General features: G+C 42.2%; 1 protein-coding gene across 1 annotated transcript in view; it reads left to right on the top strand.

Moving 5' to 3' along the window:
* Positions 1 to 16,875: 16,875 nt before the first annotated feature.
* The window catches only part of LOC133396306 (cadherin-18), a 74,275-nt gene continuing 71,002 nt past the window's right edge, over positions 16,876 to 20,148 (top strand). Inside the window, exon 1 of the mRNA XM_061666012.1 lies at positions 16,876 to 17,052. The gene's annotated coding sequence lies outside the window, so the exon portion shown is untranslated. The remainder of the gene's footprint in view (positions 17,053 to 20,148) is intronic.

Raw genomic sequence — 20,148 nt, 5'->3', positions numbered from 1 at the left:
GTACTCCGCCTCCTGCCCGATGACAGCTGGGATAGGCTCCAGGGCGCTCGCGACCCTAGTGAGGAGAAGCGGCTCAGAAAATGGATGGATGGATATTTTTTTCATGTACAGTCCACTTGCATTGGGTCAGTGAGCCCTCTGAAGCAGCTGAAGTGTGCATCGTCGCCACCGCCAGGACTGGAGTGGAACAGTCTGGAACATTTAGGACTCGTGCCTTGGTGGAGGCCTGCGCTTTCGCAAGTTAAATGCTAGTTGGCTTTGGATCTCATTCATTCATTCCAACTACGACCTCCAACGTGATGCTGACTGATAACCGGCTTTATGCCAGTATGTGTCAACCGCCGCGGACGTTTCAAGAAAAGATGACAAGACCACTTTTTTTTTTTTTTTTTTTTTTTTTCCCCCATGTGATAAAAGCGTGCGCTACAACAAACACATCACGTGAAAAGAAAAATCTGGCGCGTTTATAGGGCTAAAGTGATAACTGGGGATTAGGCGGGTGCACAGACACGCTTACTGCAATGCGCAGTTGACGCTCCGCAGGTGGGGCGGGAATTTTACTGCACGCTAAACAGTTTAAGAGATTAAGACATTGGTCTGTCAGTGCAGAAGCTGTGTTAACACACTGCAGTATAAAAGCAACCTCTACGGTTCCTGATATGGGCGGCAATGAGATCCTTTCAAAATGGAGTTCACGGACACATTTATAGTGAAAACTGTTAAAAACATCGTCATTTTTATCATGTGTTACGATGGGGGTTCTCAAACGTTTTGGGACCAGGGTGTACATTTTTCCAAGAACCATCTGATAATCCTAACACCAGTCAACTACAATGGGTAGCCATAATGGGTCTCAAAATAAAACACTGCTTATTTTCTAGAAAACTGTTGTAATAACAATAACAAATTTATATAAACAAGTTATATAAAAAACATTGTAATTTTATGAGAATAAAGTTTCATTTTATCAATAAAAATATCTTAATCTGTACAAAAAAGAAGACATTTTCTCAGGAGAAAAACTGGTAATCTTTCGAAAATGTATTATTTTTCAAAGAAAATCATTTTATGTTAAGATGAAAGGAAAGAAAGTCATCTTTTGTCTTCAACCTCAAACACTTGAAAATTGGTCTTAAACTGGAACTAGATTGTTTGGTGGCACAAGAAGTTATTGTTTTCCATTTAGTTGTTTGATATTTTCAGCCTGGAAGTGTTGATCACAAATATTTACTGTAATTAGGGCTTCACTACTGCTTTAGCGTTGGTTAGTGATAGACCACGGCACGCTACGTACAAATTCGACTTGCGTACAAATTCGGCTTACGAATAAACGAAACTCAGTCGTAACCCAGGGAACGTGCAGTACTGATGGAACTCAATATTTTAAACTTACACACAAGACAGTTTTGTCTGGGAAGACTGCCAAAAGAGGCCTGGCACACGTTGACAGTGTTTTTTTTTTTTTTTTTTTTAACAACTGTTACAACTGCAAAAAAAAAACATTTCTCATCCAGTAAACGCAGCCTTAAATCCCGGGTGAGCTGTGGACTCCCTAGTCTTTTTTACTAGCCGAATCTCCCCACTTAACTGGCGTCAGTTTGACCTCGTAAATGCGACGCATCGATCACCTTATTAAATGTTTACAAGCCTCACGTGAATTTATCACCCTCCTTAAGAGAGCACAGCGCTCTGCAGCACTCCAAAGTGGACTCGGATGGAGGTGGTCGGCAAAGGAGGCATAGGCAAGATGAGAGGCGAGGGGGAGAATGGATCTTTTCTGCATGTGGAACATTTTTGGAAAAGCCAGAAATTTAAAATGATCGCAACATATTGTCTAGTCAGCAATGCTATTTTGGAGAGTTTGCTGTCCCAAGTTTTAAACACAATCTGTCTATCCTGCGTTAGGATAGACAGATACATTCAATTGCCTTGCACGAGTTAAATAACAAAAACACATGGCTGCTATGTAGTTTCTGGCTTCCCCAAAAATTAGCGCAGCAATAGATTTCTCTTCTGAAACTCAGTTGTGTTAGGTTTGGTTGCCTTTTCCACTAACACTTCCAATTGCATCACTTCAAATTTCATTTTGCACTTGGGGCACTCCCAAATTTTCCATGTTGAAAATAATCAGACCTACCTTAAACGCAAAACCCTTTTTGTCTTTACCACTTTTACGCCTGTTGCCAACATCACGCACAATCTGTTAGAGGGGGATTTTAGTAAATCAGGCTGTATGTGTTCAAAGCGCCCGTGTCAATCTAATCTGCCCAGGGAATTCCAAATCAGTAGCGCCGGGTGATGTAATTTAGACTATCTTAGCAACGTGACGACTTCTTGAACCAATCAGATTTAAAATGAACTTGACACGGTCAGTTAGCTCACATACAATACATTTTCTGTCCTCTGATTGGTTAGACAATTGTTATCGCCAAATTCGCTGAGCAAAACACATCTGGAGCAATTGGCACACATTAATACATTTAATAATCAGCATGTATTCTTGTTTTCCCCATGTAATTAAATAAATGTTAATTTTAAGATATTCCAGATGATGTACGAAGCAGAACTGCATTCTGTTATACTGCTTTTTTTGTACAGTACTGATGGTTCCTATAATTGCAACGTGATAGTGGTGGTATTAAGAAGTGGATTAAATCAGGTAAATCCCCACTGAAGGCCCAAGTAACAAATGAACGGCCTGCATCTGCAATCAATCGGGCTGACACAGGAGTCCGGTTTGGCCGACTGGACGACCCCTCACTGGAGTTGTCGATCAGCTTATCCCGCCGGCTGGATGCCATATTTAGCGTCAGACGTCGACATGCTCGACCTGGGCCAGTGACACACACACGCACATACACACACACGTTGGATTACCTGGTGCTCCCGATTTGCTAATCCCAGATCTGTCCCGCAAAGATTAGGAGTGAGGAAATCAGCCACACGCAAGCCGGAGAAGTGGCACACCTCCACAACTTCATACCTCACACCCGCCATGTTTGCTTCTCACAAGTAAACATCCAAAAGATCCAATAGCCTTAAAATGTTGAGCTAGTTCCAACATCTGGAAACGTTGCTCTCATTAGATAATAATTTGTCCTCCCGCGAGGCAGGCACGAACTTGTTTGTTGGCTTCTTTTTCTTCTCCGACAGAGCGAAAACACCACAAACGTGTCATCCTGAAAATGTGATCTATTTGATCCCAAGCCAGCGCCTTTGCTTGAAATAACCTTTCACTGCAGTTCTACTTTCTATAAACTCGAGGAGAGCTGCTGATTAGCTATGTTTGTGCTAGTTTCCTAAAAAATGGCAATTCAAAGACTATCTTGAAAAACTAGCTGCTAATAGCCTGATTAGCCGCTGTGGTCCAATAAGCGTTGTGTGGCTACAACTGGGCACAACATGACCTCAAACTGTGACTGAAGGACCAACAATAACTGCTCACGTTATGTTTGTGCTCTCTGCTATCTGCTATAAGTAGAATTGTCTCCGAAAATCACAATTCGATAAGGCTAACAAGCTGCTAATAGCTTGATTAGCCGCTGTGGGTCTTGTTAGCGTCATGTGGCTACACCTGGACGAGACCAAAAGAGAGGCACACGGTGACGTGCTATTTCCTTTGGGCTAAAAAGGGATTTGTTTCCAAAAACGACAATTATATGAGGCAAACAAGCTGGTAATAGCCCAATTAACCACTGGGTGTCACATTAGCATCATGTGGCTACAACTGGACAAAACAACAACAAAAAAGGCCTCACAGTAAGGATTGGGCTATTTGTTGCTGGCCAAAAAGGGAATCTGTTCCAAAAGTAACAATAAGCTGACGCTGACAAGCCACTAATAGCCAAATTAGTCTGTAATTGGGGAGGTCAGTGTAAAAGAAAACCCAACAAGTTGCATAAGTCCTTATCAAGCTGCCATGAATTTTCCGTAGTACTTTTCTTTGTACTGATAAGGGATTGGGTTCGCAGATGCACTTGCCAGCATCACCGGTAGTATCAAAGGTGTAACACAACGCAAACTGAAATAATTCACAATAACATTTGCGCTATCTCCTGTTTATTGTTTCCCAAAATGGCAATTAAATTTGGCTAACAAGCTGCTGTAGTTGTCACGTTAATGCAACAAAACCTAGAAATGTGAGCAAAAAAAAAAAAAGAAAAAGGTGTGTTATAATTCCTGGTGGTCAAAATGGGATCGTCTCCAAAACCGACAATTAGATGAGTCTAACGGGCCACTAGGAACCAGATTAGCTGCGAATTGGGCAGGTCAGTGTTACAAAGCCAAACCCCAATGAGTTACATCTTTGTGCTACAAATGCTACAAATTAAAGCTAACGGTTATTTGGGTAGATCAGTGTTCCATAGCCAAATCCCAACAAGTTACAAAAGCCCCTTTCACACTAACTACTGAAGTTGTCTTTTCTTTTTCTTTTTTTTCCCCCTTGGGTTGCACTGGCATGGAATGGGGAGAACAATTTGCAAATTTGCTGGCTTTGGAGGTAGTAACCCAAAATGTACATGTGAACTAAAATTAAAATAGGGGAAGTATTTCAACTATTTCCTGCCATCCCAAAAGTGCATTGCTTCAAAAAATGGCAATTAGACAAAGATAAAAAGCTGCTAATAACAAACCTGATTAGTTGCTATGGGTCATGTTGTGTTGCTGTAACTGCATCTGGACCCAAATCTGCTGGATTTGGAGGTAGCATCAGAGGTGGAATACAAGCTTGAAAAATGAACTCAAACTAAAAAAAAAGGGCGTGACGATAATAACTGAGCTATTTCCTGCCTGTCCAAAAATATCCAAAAATGAGATCAGGCTAATAAGCTGCTAATACAAAGCACGGTTAGCTGCTTCAGGTTATGTTAGCTTTGTATTGCTACAACTGGACGACACAACTTAAAAATGTGAACCAAGACACAGGAATGTTTGTGCTGTTATCTGCCTGACAAAAAGGGGATCATTCTCACAACCTGCAATCAGACGAGGCCAACAAGCTGCTAATAGCCCGATTAGCCGCTAATTGGGGGGGGATCAATGCTGCTAAAAATGAGTTATCCATTTGTTTGTTCATGCAGAAAAATACATGGGCCTCCAGAGGAAATTGAACAGAATTTAAAAGGATGATACAAATAAGTGCAAATAGATGTCCAGTTGAAGAAGCTTCCATTGTTTTCCCGGACACAAAAAAGGCTTTGAGCTAATGCGCTGGGCCAAACAACCGGGCTTCACCGTGGGACTCACGCGCCATGAATTCAGAGTTAGAGTACGTAATGAGGCCTGGAGTGCGAGCAACACACTGCGTGAGCGATGAGGAAGCTCGAGGTGGACCCGCATACAGATCAAGGCGCTTGCCGTGTTTGTGAACAATGCCGCCTCTCCACGGGGGAACGTCTTGTTGCGCAGAGATTACGGCGACTGACTGCGACAAAAAATAATAATAATAATAATAGTGCTGGGAGCGAGCGAGGTTGTTTTGTGCCAACCGCAAATGAATTCTCTCTAAAGTGTGTGTATGAGCAACAGCTGCTAATAATTAACTCGATTACCTTGGTCTATAAGGCTTTTATGGATATGACTGAAGTCCTTGTAATTGATAAATACTAACAGCTGCCAACATTTGAATATAACAACCAAAAGTCAGTTATGACATATTGGGGTATGTCTTGTCACTGGGGTGGTACCATCAAAAGTTCTGCTTTTGCCCCCTTCACACATCTTGGTACACTTTCAGCACTGGAAACGCTTCAAACAGCTCACTTGGACCATGAGAATAGGTACATCATACTTTGAGTTAGACATAAATAAACAACTACAACACTTTTTCAATAATATATGGTTCTCTTAAACATGTAGTTGACCTACCAACCAACCTACTCGTTGACACTACTTACCCCTTCACCCTATCTATAGACCTCTTTGCCTTACCAATTTACTTGTCCTTGTTCTTTGTCCACCCAAGCTACCTGCCTAACCTACCTACCTACCTACCTACCTACCTGCCTATCTACCTACCCATTTGTCCTTACTTCCTACCTACAGTGTGTGTCAAACTTACTGTATTTGCCCTATCAACCTACCTACAGTTGAGATTAACAATGGGGAGTTTAAATCAGATTTTGTGCCAAACTGCTAGAGCCAAGCCCCTAACCCTAATCTAACCTATGTCACTATCCACAATAGACTTTACTCTGGATCAAAATCTTGAACGTTTTGCATTGATTGATTCATCACTGAGGTTGTCATGTTTCTGTTCTGTAACTGTTTGTGTTACTTTTTTGTAGTATTTTGTGAAGCGTATGTTTTTTTTTTTGATCATTTGAACTTTGGTTTGTCCCTACGAGGCAAAAAAAATAATTACAAGCAAAAGTAACCATCTGTCTTTATTTGTTAATATAAGTTATTTTTACTATGTTAGATTTAGGGGGGAAACAAGGTTGGCTGGATTAATAAAAGAAACATTTTTCTGATGATGGGACGGAGCTAATTAAATTTGTCATTCAACATTTACACAACTATGAAAGCTTCCTACGCCAGCTCGTCTCTTCTTTCAATTTTTGTCAATTTGCCATGGTGGGAATGTCGCCCACCATATAGGACCATGAATATTTCTCGACACTCTGCTTGCCCTCACAATTCCTGTCGGCGTTTTTCCCGTCGTGTGCCGTCGAGGACAAACGGGAGTGATGCAGGTGTGCTTCTGCCTCTCCTTCCCCTTCACGCCGATGACATGTGACAGTGTCAATTTCCACTCGATGGTTCCACTCGGGCCGCGGGCACCTTGCGGCGTCGTCTCATCTCCCACAAATTCCGCACATAGGAAAAACGTGCACCTGTCTCCCCACGTTTCGTCAATGGTTTCTCCCCCCTCCCAAAGATCTGTTACCTCAGTGCGGGGCTTCCTCTTGACTCACTCTGTGTTAAATAGTGCACTTCCTCCTTGGGCGCATTGGATTTCATAGTGCGTGTGGGACCAAAACAAGCCATGCTGATGCATAGTTCAGCAGTAAAAGTTCAATTAGTTTAATTGGTCCCTCGCAAGTGTATGCAGGAACAAAAGAGAAGACATTCAAGGATGACTAAAGAGGACTTTTTGTTGTTGTTGCTTTGGTGCCGTACAAAACACCCACAGAGGGATTCTTTGGGAAGAGAGAATAGCTGTTAAACAGTCATATGTCTTTACAGTAAGTAGGGTCATTAGGGTTTTTGTCTCCCATTAAATGGTGATTGTATTTTGTTCATAATTTTGTGTTTATCGAGTGTGAAAAGGTTACGAGATGGTCGGCTACAGTTGAGTCATAGACACAGCCAGCATCGAGATTCCTTTTCACAATCCATCAAAAATGAGACTTTAAATCAGTGCTGCCGTCAGTAGTGAAAATATCCATTATTTCTCTCAAAGTCTTATTAGATTAGATATTATATGTTATGTTATCAATTGGGGGTGTGGATTTTAAAAAAAACTCATTATCATAACTGTAAAATCTTAGTACCAACTCCTAACTCTGACTCTAACAGGGTTAGAGTTAAGTCACAAAACAAACAAAGTTACTTACCAACTAACCCTAACCCGAGAAAGAAAACAAAAAAACTATCCTTGTCCAGCTGCACTCAACTTATGTTTACCGTATAGCAGCTAGTAGTCACAACATAGCTAGAGACAATTAGTATGCACAGTATGACCAGGAGAGAGTCACAACATAACAACAAACCCTGTGAAGGTTTTATAAAACTAATAGAATTGATATTTGGTATATATAAAACATACATTTTCCAACCCAAACCCCTAGCCATAAAACCTTAACCCTAACTTCCTAACCCTAAAACCTCAAACCCGACCCATACCCCTGAAACTCTAAGCCACAACCGCAGCCTGAAACCCTAACCCTAAAACTCTAACCTAACCCCTACCCTCTTTTACCCTAAGCCTAAAATTTTAACCCAAACCTATGATGCTAATCTTAAAACCTTAACCTGAACTCCATACCCCTAATCCCAAAGCCCTAAAACCCAGCCACTAACTGTAAACCTTAACCCAAACCCTTAACTCTAAACAAATCACTAAAACCTTAACTCTACCTCTAAATTTCAAGAGAAAATGGGTGTTTAAACAGCTGTATGTTTTTGTCGGCCATTAAAAAAAAAAAACGGCCATATTTTGTTCATAAAGTTGTGTTTATTGACTGTGAAAAGGTTTCAAGATTGTCGGTTACAGTTTCGCCGCAGTCAACCAGCGGCGTATGCCGTCTGCCAGGACCTGAAACCGTTGGACCCGTGACGTTCCATTAGGTTCATCCATTAATCGTGATGCTTCTTTTGTCGGAGCTGCCATCATTACGTTATCAACTAAGTGATGTGGACAAAAGAAAAACTGATATGCATGTCAACAATCGGATGGCTGAATTTCAAAAGCTGTGTCATGGATATACAGTAACCCAAACCCTAACCTCAAATCTGTAATCCTAAAACTAACCCCTAACTTTAGTTCAAAATCTAACCCTATCCCTACGCTCCAACTCCCACTGTTACAACGTTAACCTAACCCCAACTACGGTACAACTCTTGACCTCAAACTCAAGAGAAAATAGCTGTTCAAACAACATTATGACATTACAATAAGTAACTATGTTTGTTTTGTGACCCAACACTAACCCTAAACCCTAATCCTAAACCTAGTCCTAAAACTTTTGCTGTTACCCAAACCGCAACACTAAACTCAAGAGAATTTAGCTGCTTAAACAGCCGTATGCCATTACAATAAGTAGGATCATCTGGGTTTTCGTCGTCCATTAAACGGCAGTCGTATTTTTTTCATGAAGTCCTGTTTATTGAGTGTGAAAAGGTTGTGAGAACACCGCTGAGTTTGAGCCGCAGACCCAGCGGGCAGCTGCTGCCGTCTGCCAGGAAGTGAAACCTTTTGACCCGTGACTTTCCATAACGTTCATCCATAAATATCGCTTTACTTTTCCACAGCTGAACATCGCAGACCCGCAGAGACGGTGCACTCGAAATGTGGCTTGGCTTCAAAGGCACACAAAAAAAACGCAGCTCGTCGTCACATTGGATCAATTTTACGTTTTACACTTCTATTTCAAACAGTGGACAGGTTAAAAAGTGAAAAGTCGTTTAGGCGACGACAGAGCGTCTCGACCTCTGTGAGATTGTTTGCCCCAAAATATGAAATAAATCGTCTATCCTGTCTCTTCCTGCCCAGGTTATCGGATGTCAAGCTCTTCTTGTGGACTGCTCGGTGCTTCGCGGTCGCTCCGCCAGGTCGGAACGTCAAAGGCGGGACTTGGATTTCATGCGCGGCTGCAAAAAGACGTTATCGAGCTCATCAATGATTCAACAGGGGTAGAAGAATGGACGTTCCGACATTAATCCCATTTACTGAGACGATCTGAGTTACCAGCAGTTAAAAAACAACCAGGATTTTTCTAAACATCCACTATTTGTCTATAATGTGTAATAAACATACCGTATATACATGTTGCTATCAAGTGAGGGAATGGACAAAAAATTTATCTCCCAAGTCTAGCCCTAACTTAAATTGATTACCGCTAACCCTAAACCAAATACCCCAGCCCAACAACCTTATAAAACCTTAAACCCAACCTTAAAACTAACCCAAGCCAAAAAAAGCCTTAAACCCACCCCTTACATTTAACTCTAACTTGTACTAAACCGCCTAACTATGGCTCCATTCTTTTAGCCGTAACAAACTCCAACACAATGTGTAATATAAACATAGACATGTTTTTGTCATGGTCTGTGTTTTGGTTTGGGTCGTGTTTAGTTTTGTTCCATGTTTGTCATGTGCTCGTTTAGTTATCGTGTCCACCTGTGCTCGTCAACCTTTGACCTCGTGTCGACCAATCAGCTCTCTCCAGCCAGGTGTTCCTCGTTGTCTCGTCAATCTGATTGTATTTAGTTCCCTGGTTTCATTCAGTTCTTGTTGGTTCATTGTCATTGTAGTATGTCATTGGTCAGGTGTCATTGTCTCGGTCTGTGCCACGTTTTAGTTACCAGTCATGTTTTGTTTCCAATTTTAGGTTTATTCAAGTGTTTCTTTGTTACTTTGGTTTCTGTTGTGGGCCTTTGTTTAGTTTGCTTTTTCCATGTTCCTTGTTTGCCTTTTTTTGGAAATGAAATATAATTTTTCGAGACTCCTGGACTCCTGCCTTGCCTCCCTGCTTCCATGTACTTGGGTCCGCCACGTTTTTGCCTTGCCTTCCTCGCCTTCGAAAACACCCAACCGCGACAGAGAATATTCAAAACCTGTGCCTACTCTACCCTTTCAGCTAGATTCTTAATTTCTGGAGGTGACCCTAAAACTCTAACCCAGAACCCTAACTTTAGGGCCCTACCCAAACACCTTATGACCTTCGCTGTCCGTGTCACTCGGACAAAAGTGCAGTGAAAACATTATTAACCATCCCCGTTATCAAATATTCTGGCTGGTCAACATGAGGATTCACAAAGGAGGCCCGTGACGGCCACATTTTCACAGCAAATCGAATCACAAAAGTATCACAAAGAATACACGTGGTGGTGGGAAATGTTAGAACTTCTGCCGCCCCTGCCTTCACCCGCCTCTGGCATCGCCGCGGGTATCCTCCGCAGACACAACGCCAAAACCCCCGTCCGCTGTCTTCCCGCATGCACAGCCCTCATTTAAAAGACCCACAGTGGTAAGCTGTCTCCCAGCTCTCAGATGCACAATCACTGGAGGTGCGACGATTCATCCATTCTGACGAGGAAAGGATATGTGCGGTGGGTGGACGGCAAAACAAACCCCTGTCTCCTGCGCGCAATTATTCATGTCGGCCTTTGTTTGTGGACAGAGAGAGTGCAGTCCTTGTAGTAAAGTACTTTATGCATTTTAATGGTGGGAAAACACTGAGCCGGCACTAAAATTAGATGCCTTGCAGAGAGGAGGACCAGACTCACGGGCCTTTCGGGATGTCAGGAATAAAAAAAAAATGTAAACCACGGAACATATGTATTTGAATTAGCGAATTATATATTGCAAATGCACTCAACCCCTTTGACCAATGTCAAAATCTATTCAGTTCAAGTCAACATTCCGCCGCTATTTTACAAAGCAACCTCATTATGCTCTGCTGCTGAATGATAGAATGAATTTGCACTTCAAGTGGAAAGTTACAAAATACTCAGAATGTATTGTGCACCATTATTTAAAAGGGGATATATGAAAATTTGACGGTTTGATGTTTTTGTACAAATACAGTAGACCCAAATAAACCAGAAACTCTGATCCCAAAACACTTCAATACCCATTCAAACTCATCTTACCATGTTGCCCTCAAAATGCCGACTTTATTTTATTTTTTTGAAAATACCTTGGGAGTGCGCATGTACACACACATGCAGCAAAGACTCTGTAACTTCTACTAACGACCCGGGCTAAATTTAGCTCCTCCCAGACATACAAAAATCTTAGGACAGTGGCGATGTATTATTGGGACATACTTCCCAGACACCAGTTACTACTTTGCTATTAGCCAGGGTTTTGGCAAAAAAATTATCCATTACCTTTACTTATGTTACAGTTTTGTTGTGCTGTGTTTTTTTGTAATTGCACTTAAAGGGGACATAGTATTGAAAATGACTTCTGGATAGCAAGGCCTAGGATATTACAGTGCATTAAAGAACATGTAGTGCAGTGATTCTTTGTGGGCCGGGACCCAAAAGTGGATCACGAAGGGTTGAGAACTATATATATGTGTGTGTATATATATATATATATATATATATATATGTATGTATGTATGTATGTATGTATATATATATATATATATATAATGGCCGTCAATTATCCACGGATTTTTGCTATCCGCGGTCCAGCCCAGTCCTTATCCCCCCGTAAATAGCAGGGGTCTCGTATTGATATGATATTCACGTTTTGTAAGCCTATTGTTGAACAATACGTTTAGTTCTTTTTCTTAATGTCTTTAAAAGCGGCTCGCGTCAATAGAAAATTGCGGTTTCGGTGTGACAACAATTGGAGCCGCTGATGTAGTACACCATTTAGACTAGTTGTGCAGTTCAGATACACATAAAGGTCAAACTAAATCAAAGAATATAAATGTATTATCATTACTACATTTTATTTGGAAAAGCCCTCCGGCCACAAAGCAGAGCAGCGGCGATTAGCCCCCCAGCTGTGATTTACACAGCTGTCATTAAAAAGTCGCCAGGAAAACCGTCGCAGGAACGACCCCGCGATCGATAGTCCAGTAACCTTTCAAGCATGGTGGTGACTTGTTGTTAGGGAGAAGAAGCCTTTCGTGTTTACCGGGATTAACACTTCTAGCCCGTGAGCTCTTCTGGCGTCCATTAATAAATCATCTGTGGGATCCATGCGCGTTTACTACCGTCATCCAGCTTTATAGGCTGTTTACTACTGTTTTAATACCACTTTACCGCCTCCCACCGGAGCTTTTCGCCAGGCTTTATTCAAGAGCTTTGTACTTTCATCTTTTTTAATGCAGAGTCTTCAGAGTCTTTCCTCCTCCTCTTCTTCTCCTCATTTCTTCAGGACAGACTGCTCAATACTCGGCCTGCTGAGATAAGGAAGGCGATACTTTGAGGGTATTTTGACAACTCGGTTGCAGGAAAACCGCAACAAGCGCTGAAACTGCAGAAGATGTCAGACCGCAAATTAGCTGTCGGTGACTTGTGACATCACAAAAGCAACTGCCGTTAGGATTATTTGGAAAAAGTGTTATGCTTCGCTCAATTTGACAATGAAACAACGAATGCCAAGGTTTTATTTGGTTGGAGAAACTTGCCTTCATCACCCTTGGAAGGGGGATTTGATAAACGGTGTGAAAGGGGAAATAAGGGCTACTGTGGAGAACCCACTTATATTAAAAAAAAAACAAAAAAACACTGTTGTTTCCCTGTTCCTCAGTCAGAATACTTCTTTGATTGCCTAAATTCCATTTCACCTCACAGTTCACAGCATCATGACTTGGGAAGTAGTCGGCTTTCCCCACATACGAAGATTTTTGATTGTGAATATTGAACACATTTCGGACCCTGTTATAGCGACAAATCCACTTATAACAACCTCAAACCAAAGGATAATCTTAAAGGATAATTTTATATGACATCCGTCTGCCATTCGACATCTTTGGTCAGGAAGGGGCAGAAGGACAGCCCATTGTCTTTATGTGTATACCGGGCCCAAAACTGCTTTAAGAATCCCCCCCAAAAAAAACAAAAAAAAAACATGAAAATAAAAAAATAAAAGTGCTTTAAAAAAGTCGGATCCACGAGCTACTGTAAATCCCCCAAAACTTAAACAGGTTAAAAGAAGACCATACCATGCGATCCCCTAAAAGTTGTATAGGTTAAAATAAGATTGCAGGGGGATCCTAGGTTTATGACGTAACACGAATTTGTTCGCAAGTGGGAATGCGGTGTAGTATTAGGGATAGGCTTGAAAATCAGCAAATATTTCACCCCCCCCCCATCCTCTAAAAATTACCTATGGATGCTAAAAGATGGCAGCAAACTATTTATTTATTATTTTATTTTTTTCCTATTAGACAAGGCTATGGCCTGATTAAATAAAGCCCCTCCCCTCACTTTAGCATAGTTCCTTGGGACCAAGATGCCACAGAAGCAATATTTTTATATTAGACATGACTTTGGCATGAGCACGAAAAAGTGAGTCTTTTTTTGGGGGTGATTATGGGGGAGTTCACTGTAATAGGGTACTGTAACCTTTGATCCTCTGGCTATTTTGACAAAAGCATGTCACAAACATGCCATGAAGACACCTGGAAACCGTTTTAAAACATGTAAAATGTGCAATATGCCTTCTTTGAATGAAACTAGCCTGGATCCCCTTGTGGTAGTGTTGCTCCGCCAAAATAACCTTGCCCGTCGCTAATGACGTCAATCAGCGCAACAGATGTCACCAACGTCAGGGAACGAATTTCTCAGAGAAAAACCCAGAGAGGGGGTCTACATTTCCATTTTTCTTTGGCCCTCTGGACATCCAATTAGGCCTTGTAGGAAGCGCGCCCGCTCGTGTTCTGCTGCACGCTCTTCATCCTACTGGTTGCTGTCAATCAATTAGTCAGTCATGTCCGACGCGCCTCCGCCTCCGTCGCTTTCGGCCAGCTGTTGAGTCTGCCGGCATTCAGCCGTGCCTATGCTCTCCCTCGCTGGATCTGAAGACTAACTCCACGCCTCCGTAAAAGCCAGAGAAGGAGGGAGAGAGAGAGAGAGAGAGAGAGAGAGGGGGGGGGGTCCTTGAGGAGCAACAGCATGATGGAGAGCAGGGAGGGGAGGGCAACTTGTTAGTGTTCACTCATCAATTAGACCATGGAGGAGAAATCAACAGGATGGAGAAGCGATGCGTCATGGACGCGGAAGAGGATGGGGGCGGGGTAATCATTACAGAAAGGCGAGTGCGGATAGTGGTGGACAAGATCTAGCACCGGTTGGGGAGGCATAAGAGGTGAGCAGGAAGTAAGAGTATAGGACAGCGGTCCCCAATACAGTTCTTTCTAAAAGGACCCAAACTTTTTACTGTGTGATTATTGTTATTATTATTATTATCATTATCCACTGATGACAACTATAAGTGAAAGAGTTCAGCTCCTGTTTCATGGTGTGAATTCATGCACAAAGGTCACTCTATAACCTCCTTCTTCTTCAAATCATATTTCATGTGATCATCATACTTGATATGATACACACAATACAAGATTTGTGCAACATTGGCCACTTATTTTAACCTGTGCAACGTTTGCTGGATTTATGGTAGTCTTATTTTAACCTGCACAATTTTTAGGGGATTTACGGCAGTCTTATTTTCATCAGCACACCTCTAAGAATTTTATGGAAATGTTATTTGAAACACTTTTGGGGGCTTCACATTACAATTTTTAAATGTGTATCTTTTTTTTTTTTTTTAAAGGGTAGTCTTATCTTTAACGTGAACAGCTTTTGCTGGATTTTCAGTAGTGTGCAACTTGCAGGATTTATGGTCAACTGGGAAATGTTAGTCTCATTTTCATGTGCAACTTTTTTTTTTTTTGGTCTCATTTTAACCTGCACAAATTCTTTTACGTCTTATTTCAAGAAGCCCGACAGTAGTTTTATTTTTATCTGTACAACTCTGGGGGATTTGTTGCAGTTTCTTTCAATTTGCATAAATTTGGGGGGGATTTATGTTTGTCTTATTTTAACCAGTTCAACTTTTGGGCGGATTTATAGTCGTCTTATTTCAACTGATGCAACTTTCTCTGATTTAAGGTAGTTTGCTCTCTACCTGCCCAACGTTTTGGTAGCATTTCTGGTGGTACTGTAAATGTACACTACAGGAAAAACAAAACACATGCATGCATCAAGTCTTCACATGCGACACGAGTCAGCCAATCAAATGATCAAAACCATTTCATAAATAAAACGAAGGATCAAAGCAAAATTGAAAGACTTAGAGTCTCACTATACGCTCATTGCTGGACTGCTGCGCAACTGGAATTTGTATGATCGTTGAGTAATATTGAATCAAGAGGGGGCAGCATTGGAATATATATAGCTCCAGTATCTGGATGTATACATTCCTGCACTGTTATTTCTTTCAAATGTGACTCTGAAATGGAACAACGGCGACGATGCATTCGACGGCAGCTCAGGTGATGACCACACGTACACCAGGCGCCACTGCGAGGCCCCGCGGGTCGCCGCAGCCTGTCATTGTCATCAAATGTGTTGACACTCGAGGAGGGAAGTGTTTTTGTCAGCGCCGGAACACGGCAGCGACTGAGGCGTTGTTGAGAATCAGCGCGGAGTGCCAAGTGTGAGGTTCAAATGCTGTTTACGCTTCCTGTGAACAGAAGCTCTGTAGGCAGTCGCGGCTGGGCCTGAACGCACGTGAAGATGGGATGTATTTTCACGTTTTTTGTTTCGTTATTATTTTAATCTTCTCAGCATTGCATTGTCAGCGTCTCTGTCACAGCCGGTTATTTTTCTCCTCAGCAGATACGTAAACAGACACCTTGGTGGGATGGAATCTTATTTAGCAAGATGACCAAAACAAAACGTTCAACTACTGCAGGAGAAGACCAACATTTCTCTTTGCAGTTGCGACTAACGGAGCAAATTAGATGTTATAAATCTTCAGACTGGGCTTCCTGATAAATACTGAGGGCCAAAATACTGAAATCGCACTGGACTAATTAGTAGTCGGAAATCTAAAGCTGGCTACACGCATACCAAGTTTTTAACGTCTTAATTATTACGCCACAAAAGAAAATGTGCTGACAGCTCTTATGTGTGGTTTACTGGCACTTACTAAAACAGCACACCACATATAACCAGATCTCCACCAGTGTAGTACCAAAACAGACCTGTAGGAGGCAGCACGGTGCCACGGGGCATCCAGACTGCTGGGAAATACGACGAAGAAGTGTCCTGGAAGAAATAAGAAGATTCCTGATTGGCTATCGTTCCGTTTCACATCACAATCACGGAGTCTGTGGTTCGGCCGAACACATCGACATTTGACATCGTAAATATTTTTTAAAAAAAATGTAGCATTTACGATTGCTGGCCCGGCTAATTTCTGGGAATTTAACACAAACTAATCCATTGTTCCCCCACATTCCCTAAAAGTCGAGAAGTTGGATTGTGTGTGCGTGTGTGTTCAGAAGATGAGAAAGGGATAACATACCGCTTCCTGATCACTATCGCATATAATCACGTGTTAACAGAGAAAACGAGGAGCAGATGAGGGAGGAGATAACGGAGAGAGGTAAGGGAGAGAGAGAGGAGACAGAAGAGAGGAGAGGGGGCGGGACTCGGACGCCGATTGACGCGCGAGGCGGCCAATGAGGAGCCGGAGGAGCTTCAGGCTGGACTCGCTCGTCCCGCTGCCGCCATCCGCGCGCACACACGCGGGGGAAGCGAGCAGGCGGGCAGGCAGCGGCCAGGACGCCACAAACGGCAACATGATGGACAATACCGGACGATATCTTTTGACTTTTTAGGAGGAAGCTCAGCCAGGTAAGATTTTTTTTTTTTTTTGTTATTTAAACTCTCTCTCTCTTCTTTTTCTCCCCTGGCTCTTAAATATTTCAAAGCCGCAAGTTTTCAGTTGCGCGCGTGTGTGTGTGTGTGGAGGGGGGGGGGGGGGGGGGGGGGTATAAAAAACGGGGATGTTGCGAGGGAGAACTTGACGATGAAGATGAGGAGGAATGTGACGCTCACTTTTCACACCTCATTATCACGACGGTGATGATGAAGGCAGACGCTCGTCTTCATCCTCCGTGCGTGTGCGTGTGTGCGTAAAACCGCAGTGAACGACGCTTGGTTGTGCGCGTGCACGTGGGGAGTTGGAGGATGTCCCGCGTCCGCCCAGCCGTCAATTGATGTTTGTTGCACGAAACCAAAGAAGGAGTGAGTGAGTGAGTGAGTGAGTGAGTGAGTGCTGCAGCCTCCCCTGCAAAGGAGAGAACGCCTCAGTGTTCAACACGCGCGCGCGCACTAGACACCTGATTAGGTACACCTGCGCCAGCTCATATGCACGAGTTTTGTCCTTTCAAAATATTCTGTACACGTGACTGTATACCCCGCCCAAATGTTAGGAACAGTCCCATTTTGCCATTTTAGATATAATAAACATACCATTCCTGTGAATAAACACAGTTTTGTCAACAACAAAGGCATTATCAAGAGTAATCGTCAAATAATGAAAGTGTTTGCCGTGTTATGTTAGCAATTCACGTACATTTTGCCAAATTTGGTAAATCATCACAGTTTTGAGTCAAAATATAGGTCGGGAAATAACCTGATTTAGCTCAAATGAAACAAGTCTAAAATGATTTGGATTAAAACAAAATCAACGATTGCAACACGATGTTTGCATACAAATTGGGGTCCCTGCTAGCATTAGCAACACCGGTCATTGCATTTATTAATCTGAGTAGTTTTGCCAATTTGGCCGCATTTCATTTTTTACACTTCTTTGGCATAATCTCATACTGGTTGGATTTGGAATGTAACGATTTTGGTCAATTTGCCGATCCGTACCAGTTTTCCGTGAAAACGCCGGTTCGGAAGCTGCACCGTGCAAGGCCTGAGCTTGTAACTGGAGTTGATGAAGTCTACAATCAATAACGTTGCAAAATTTCAGAACTTTTCAACATTGGAAACTTGATATGAATTAACAGGAGTTAAATGGGAATAAACCAGAAATTTACCAAATTGAAGGTTGGCACTTAACAGGGAATTTAAATATAGTTGAGGAAAATATAATTTAATAAAACATCCAGATTTGAAGTACAATAGAGTGTTACAAGTGCTCCAATTTCCAAATTTTCCCCAAATTAAGTGCTGTCGATTTTTTTTCCTGCCACTTTGGAATCCTAATAATCAACATTTTTGTTATGCATGCTAACGAGCATTAGCATCGGCAGTAAATTTTGCCTTGTTTTTCCCACTCACTGTCTTTGATATTGAAGTGGCTTCCTTCCCATAATATGCCTTTTATTTCCGCTAAGACGTACAACTTAATCATAATAATCAGTCATAATCAAATGGATGTGTTGGGATTGGATTTAGCAATTTTGGCAAATTTTGCGAACGATACAGAAGTCCCATTTTATTGCCGCCATGTTGGTTTGCAGGCTCTGTTTTATTGGTTGCTGAAATAATTGCTTGCTGATTAACTCGCGGCTGTTTGAAATATTGATGAGTCAATTTGACAATCAAAATCTAAATAATATGTGAGTGTCATGGTGGCTTGCAGACATATATTGGGATTGCGTATTTTGCATTACATGTTTGATTTCTATATATTTTTATTCAGAATTTTACATCTATTTTTTGTATTTTTCAGATTGAAACTGCTTTGAAATGTTAGAATTTTCTGACAATCTGCTCTAATCTGCGAGTACAGAAAAGCAACAATTTCTTCACCAGAAAATAATACATTGTTCCCCCACTATTTGTAAATAATAATTAACATCCCCCCACCCACCCCCCCCCCCCCCCAAAAATATAGATATATATTATATATAGATACCACAAGATGGTGGCAAGGTACTAATAATGAAGCCGCAAATCGCGAATATGCGGGGTGCACTGGAGTCTTTGGTAACTATCCCGCTCACAACCAAGAGGGGGCATACTTGCACTGTATCTGTAAATTGCTAAGATTTGCAGTGATATAGTATATTGATCAGCATGACGGTGAGCAAATTAATTTTCATCCTTTTCTGCCTTCCATCCACATAAAAATGAAAAGAAAAAAAAACTGAAATCCAAAGAACTCTTTGCAATGAGACACAACCACATCTCACGAGGCCATTTTGAGGTGCGCATTGTCAGCTGCGCCGCCTTTTGACTCGGGTTCGCTGCTCTGATAGCGTGCGTGCTTGTTGGGGAGGGGGCGGGGGGGGATTTGGGTGAAAAGGGATCTTTTGTGAGACAGTGTGCTGATATAATCAGCTGTGAACGTTCCCTTGTCTGTAAAGGCCACAGAGCTCATTAGAACCCCATTAGCCTTAACCAAGACAGCGAGCCGGGCGGTGGAAGGACTTTTGCGAGTCCAGGCGCCTTCACGCCGACCGCCGCCGACATCAGCAGACTGCGCACGGCGACGTGTGGGAGGTGAAATGCTACGCTGGTGGCGCGGCTTGTTCATCCCGTCAGTTGTGCTCCCGTGCCGCGACTGTACGCTAACGCAGTGATTCCCAACCACATTGGTGTGCCGTGACAAATTGTTTCAGTTCCCTTAATTGGTCTGACAAATGATTATTCACCTGCTACAAATGATGAATCTTTGTTCATCTATCGATACCAGCGACATATCGTGGACAGGCAGAACAATTAAATGCTCTTCCACTCGATGGCAGTATGTACAATTAACCTGTGTCACCACCTGCTGTCAGTGAGACGACAGATCAGTAATAGCTTTGTGTTCAACTCACAAGGCTCAGATTTCACACAAAGTAAATCCAGATGAGAACGTCATTGTTTCAGTATACAGTGAACATCTGCATATTCACGCGTCATCATTTTCAAATTTGCCTATTTGCAGATATTTGGGTGAACCTATGCTTTTGTTATTTGCTGAAACACTCGCCTAGTCACTGCTTT

Source organism: Phycodurus eques, chromosome 21 (genome assembly GCF_024500275.1).
Source record: "Phycodurus eques isolate BA_2022a chromosome 21, UOR_Pequ_1.1, whole genome shotgun sequence".
Classification (NCBI taxonomy): domain Eukaryota; kingdom Metazoa; phylum Chordata; class Actinopteri; order Syngnathiformes; family Syngnathidae; genus Phycodurus; species Phycodurus eques.
This window is presented reverse-complemented; position numbering and strand designations above follow the sequence as displayed.